This window comes from Fukomys damarensis, unplaced genomic scaffold (assembly GCF_012274545.1).
Source record: "Fukomys damarensis isolate Sample0158 unplaced genomic scaffold, DMR_v1.0_HiC HiC_scaffold_1, whole genome shotgun sequence".
Classification (NCBI taxonomy): Eukaryota; Metazoa; Chordata; class Mammalia; order Rodentia; family Bathyergidae; genus Fukomys; species Fukomys damarensis.
The window spans coordinates 7,684,919-7,690,918 of record NW_022900913.1 but is presented as its reverse complement, the minus strand read 5'-3'; the positions used below and the strand labels follow the sequence as shown (position 1 = coordinate 7,690,918).

Sequence of the window (6,000 nt, the reverse complement as noted above, 5' to 3'; positions counted from 1 at the left end):
AAAAAAAAAAAAAAAAAAAAAAATGCTGAAGAATGAAACTATATTAAGGTGATTTTTCATCACCTTGTGTGAAAATGAATATCACATTGTAAAGTAACTGAGAAATTTTATAATTTACATAGGAAAAATACATATTCCCCAAATTTTTGCTTGAATTTTTCCTCAAAACTGTGTTCCATTGCTTAGCAGCTGCACGGGGCCTTTTCTTTTTCAATAGTACCTTTTCAAGATATAATTCACATTTCACACACTTCACTCATTTAACATATGTAGTTCAATACCTCTCAGTACATGAGCACATGCAAAAATAGCTCATGGTGATCAGAATTGTGTATGCCCAGCTTGTTCCTAGACAGTAATTTTAATGATATCCTAGGACTAAGAAGAAATGGCCTTTCTTCAAAGTATAAAAACCAGAAGACAGAGAGGTAGATTCCTTAAGCCACCCAACGCCACTCAGAGACAGATTCCAGTATTATAGAGAATGTGAACCAGATTCAGAGACTTGTACAGTGGAAAGAAACACTTCCATTCTTTTTCCTGCAGTAGTGGGGGTGGAACTCAGAGCTTCTCAGATGCCAGGCAAGAGCTCTACTACTGAACTCTACCTGTGGCCTTATTCTTTAAATGCTGCGATACGGTGTCCTCCTTAAGTTCCCCGGGATGGCAGCAAACTTATGACCCTCCTGCCTCAGTTTATTCTGTTCTTCTTGAGCAACTGGGAAGAGAGAAAATGGAGCCCGCAGCAGAGAAGAGAGGCCCAGGGGCCCCCACATGGGGTATGAATGAAGGCTCCGGAACAACCGATTCTTCCTCCATCTCCCTGATGTCTCCTTTCCTGGACTCTTCTTCCTGTTCACTCCTAAGCGTTGGGCGTCCTCAAACCCCTTCCTTTCCTGCTCGGTGCAGTCCTATCAGTGATTTCAGCCATCCACTGTTGGCCGACTGAACACAACTCAGACTCAAATGTGAGACTGCCTTTTGACCTCTCAGCTGACTCTCTCGTTCCCTGGATTCATTTCCCTCTAAACCCCGCATCCCTACCCTCTCCAGTCCCACCCACACAGCAGGAGGACTCACTCAGGGCCCTTCCTCCTGGCTTCCCTGCCTGTAAGGGTCACCGGTGAGACCGGTTCTTTCCAGGGTGTGTTTGTACTTCCTTCTTCCTCCCTGGATTACTGCCACATCTTCAATGGTTTCCCTTTCCAAGGGGAGACTTTCTTCCAACCCATCAACTACAGGATGCAGATTTCCATGGGGCGACTTCCTTCCAACCTATTGTCTACAGGATGCGGAGTTTCTCCTTCCGCAGAAGCAATCCAGTCACACGACCACCCCATTCCTTTTCATTTCTAGAATCTTTGGGAATGAAGTTCAAATTTCAGGAGCCTTTACATTTCGAAGTGTATCCATGGTAACTCCTTCAACTTCCAGTCCTGGCCTCCACCTATCCCAAACCAGTGGCCACTCCACAGCGTCTTCAGGATCTGCTCCTCCGCCTATGTGAGATGCACACTGCCGTGACCTAGTTTAGACCCCTCATTGCCCTCACTCGTTGTCTCCATTATATCCTCAACACACGTGTCGTCGTCCCTTTTTTGTTTTGCTTTGCAGATGTCCTAGCAGAAAACAGCAACTTGCGGGTGACCCTGGGCATCTGGAGGTCTTGAAGCCCTGGCACAAATGAGTGAGCAGTAAGTGTGGTGGTGGAAAGATGTACAGCGTGATTATTATCAGGGAGGAGAGTTAAGTGAGATAATAAACCATTCGCACGATAATGAGGTGAGTCTCCGGTCAGAAACTGTCTCACAGGTAGAAAAGGCTGCACACACACACAAGAAGAACCAACCGACAGTTTTACTATTAACTGTCTTGGAAGTAAAGCTCAGGATTTGGAGACTACAAGCAGTGTCTGGTAAAGACTTCCAGGGAAAGGCCAGGATGTGGTTCTTGGGTCCCTGAAGCGGGAGAAAATTTAAGTAAGGTAGCTGTGTGAGACCCTGGTAATTTCATGCTTTGGTTAATTTATCTGGCTCTTTCTCCATTTTATTCAGACCATCTATCAGAAATTATATGTAGAGGTAACACCAATAAAATCAACCTCCATTCCAGGAAATGGGTGTTTTATAAGACTCTACAAAACAGTAAATAAATTGAATATGAAGTCTTCTGAAATAAACCCAAAATACTACTATGTCTCTATTCAGAGGATGCAAATTTCTCCAAACACAAAATGCCTGACTATAGGCGATGGACCATTTCTATTTGCTGTTTTAAGATTTACCAGGTTTTACCATCCGTCGAATCCTTACTTCCTTTTACATAAGCATCTACCTGGGAATATTTCAAGGTACCTGATGCAGGAAGATACCAAAAAGTACTCAAATGCACTGGGGCAGTGCCACAGGTTCAAATGTTTAACTGTTTCTCATTTAGATTTTTTAAAAAATCACAACCCTTCCACAATTAGGGGGCATTTTCCAAACTTCAATGAACACTAGGATCTCAAAGCTGCTTCCCTTACGCAATTGGCGACCTCACACGTAAGAACAGGAGAGTTCGGACATTAAGACCCCATTAGTTCACTGGTTATGGGGTTCTCACAGGCTCAGCAAATCTGAGTCTAATTACTGCTGCCTTAAGTGTGAGAAAGGGCATATCCTGAAGCTACTTACAGGAGGGTCTCACACATTGATTAACAAAATGAAAATCTACAGTGAGAAAGTAGACAACTAACTGCAACTTGATTAAAAAAATATAGCTTTGGTGAGAAAAGCAAAGCTTCTTTTCTTGAAATATAGAGATAGCTGAATTAGCCTGATAACTGAACAACCAAAACTCTTTAACTCCTTAGCGATCCTGCCTTCTTCCTAGAGTGGAGACATGGGGAGAGGGAGGGGAAAAAAGAGGAGGAGGAGGAGGAGGAGAGGAAGGGGAAGTGGAGGAGGAAAAAGGAGAAGGGGAGAGGGAGAACGGGGAAGGAAAGGAATGTGGAGAGAAAAGAGGAAGAAGAAAACGAAAGGAAAGTAACCGAGCAGGCCGCATGAAATTGAATTTTACACAGAAAGGACAGCAGGAAAAGAACCCATGAAGGAAATGTTTGACACCTTTTAAGATGGCTTAGTTCCTCTTAAACCAGCAGCTCCCCTTCACTGGGGACCCTCAATCCCAGAAAGATCTTCTGTTTCCTTCCATTTTTCCAGTCTTCACTTTTGTTCCCTTCTAACCTTGGTTGATCCCTCGTTATCTTCCTTCTTTCCTCCCCGTTTGTGAATGAGACTGGAAAGGCAAACAGAGCGGGCCTGGGGGGTCATGAACTGCGGCCTTGAAATGAGTAGTGGGAGCTCCTGTGACTCACCTTTCCCTCTAGAGCGCTCCCACCTCCTCGAGCAGGTCCTAGTGATTATGCATCTGTGCCAGAGTCTGCCCAAGGGACCAACCTCCCGTCTTTTCTTCCAGACACCACTGTGAAGTTCTCTCCATGGTCCACTCCGAGATCAATCACACCAACTCAGTCACTGAGATTGATGACCTCAGTTCATGAGCTCCCATGTCAAAGAACTGTAACTGGCTTCCACATCCTCCCTAGTTTGCATTCAAAGAGTACTTTGGTTTCTCGTGGAGGCGGAGTGAGTGGTAGGGGATCAGTTCCAAGCTTTAAGCTACAGAACATCAGTGTCGCAAACCTATGCAGACACGAGAGAGGCACTTTAAGGGGCTCGCTCTCAAAAATGACCCCCCAAGCTCAATCTTGGAAACAGCCTGAATGCCCATCATCTGGAGACTGGATAAAGATGTGGTATTTTTATGAAATGGAGTACTACTCAGCCATAAAGAATGACAAACTAGAAACATTCGCAGCTAAATGGATGCACACATTTCACACTGAGTGAAATGAATAGGCCACACGTGTAAATACCAAACAGTTTCTCTGGTGTGAGAATCTGAAAGTATAAATAAGAATCAAAATGTATGACAGATAATGTGAAACAGGAAGAAAAGGTCTAAAGAGGAAAAGGAAGTCGGAGGGCTGAGGGAAAGGAAGGAAGGGAAAGGGAAACATGGAAACAAAGTCTTTGTAAATAAGAAGGGGTGGAGGAGTTGAAGGGAGGGCAGGGAATGAGAAAAAATAAGAATCAAGATCTGTCATGCAAAGGTACAAGATCCCAATGACGAATGTGATCATAACATGTACCTAAAATGTACCAATAAACTTAATGGAAAAAAATGCATGGACAGCAGCTAGTCCTACCCTGAATTTTAAAAACTATCCTGAAATACTATTTTTTTTCTTAGCTAGCCATTCTTTAGTTATTCTTCATAAGATACTTCTTGCATACAGTTTATCTTCCTGGTAGCCCTCTGCGGATGAGTTCCAGACCTGTACAAAAGATCCCATGTACATGTGACCCTTAGGAAATAAGGTGTTTGGTATACAAAACAGACAGACAGACACCCAGTTACACTCAGGGCTCAGGTCCTATAAATTGGAAGGAAGCCAAAAGCTAGAGCCATAGAGCCAGTTGGCAAAGGTCCTGTGTGTCCTTGCTGCCAGCAGGCCAGAGGCCAAAGCATGACACAATGCACAGGTCGAGTGTCAACTTCTTCATGTTTCTTAACATTCTCAGAATAAGGCCCCCAGGAAAGCAGGCACCTGACCATCTAATTAGCTTCTACAACACCTTGGAATGATGCCTGGCATCCAACAGACCTCCACAGAAATTGGTAGAAGGAATAAATACTGAACAACCTCACGTGCCATGGGCTTTTCCCTGTGACTCCCTCAATCGCACATGCTCTTAACCAGACCCCATCTCTTACCCCATTCTACTCTCTCTAAAGCCCACCAGCAAGAGTGGCTGCCTTATCAAACCTTTATCTCTAGGGAAAAACTAATAATCATCTCTCCCAAGAGGTTTCAGTGCTGGTTTATTTCCATGCTTAGCTCTTACCTATTGATGCAGAGATGATTACAAAGCCTACCTGTGGTCATGATCCTCACTCAAAGATGACACATATCTATGCTGAGACAAGAAATAAAATGTTGACTTAATCTATCTCCAGAATGTGCCCTCTTTTTAAATCCTTGAAGTGCCCTTTATTGTTATGCAAAAAGCCAAGAATTATGAACAATGTGTGCCAAGAGAATAACGAAAACGACAAGTCTCCATTTCCACCCCCTAATTAGTTAATAATTAAAACTGTCTTCAAGCCACAGAAAGAGTAACAACTGTGGTCGCACCGAGACTTCACCTGAAAGTGGAGTGTCAGTGGATGTTTTACTCCTGGCCCTCCTAATTAAAATTTTACCACTCAGAGAGCTTCTAGCTCATTATAATTTCAAAAGCTCATTCTCAAACACTTCATTCTTTTGGACTTAGTCATGCTTTGGGTCTGGTCTGAATGTGCCCCCAAAGATTCGTGTACTGGAAGCGTGGTCCCCAAAGTGGCTCCCAATGTTGGGAGGTGGGAGAGCATTTTAGAGCTGGAGCCTAGGGCACGGCACTTAGGTCATGGGACACCAGCTCTCCAAGGGATTAATGCAGGGCCCCTGGGACTGGGTGAGTTCCTGCAAGAATGGACTGTTATACCAGAACCCAGAACCTCTGCTGAGTCTGTCTTCCATAGGCACCACCAGCTCATCTTATGCCATTGTTTTAGCATCTGCAGCAAGACCCTCCCCGAGCAAAAGAAGCCAACACCATGCACATGCTCTTGAGCCTCTAGAACCACGAGCTAAGTGAACTTCATTTCATTATAGTAACCAAAAAAGACTAAGACAAATGCTGTACGGGGCTGACTAAAAAGTGCATAAAAATGGAATAACAGGGTTGGAAAAAGCGCATGAAGTCCACACATTTCACCTCCCTTTCTTCAAGTGAAACCCTCTTAACCTCTCTGAGCTCAGGAATTGACTGCATGCTGTTGTTGAAGACTCCCGATGACCAGGAACAAGGAGGAGACTGCTTCTTCCTCCCTCGGACCTTGTTGTTTGTCTGT

The 6,000-nt window shown here is 44.2% G+C and overlaps 1 long non-coding RNA gene across 1 annotated transcript in view; it reads right to left on the bottom strand.

Annotated features, from left to right (window-relative positions):
- Positions 1-6,000, bottom strand: part of LOC104853785 — a 54,395-nt gene that overhangs the window by 26,470 nt on the left and 21,925 nt on the right. The gene's annotated exons all lie outside the window — the stretch shown is intronic.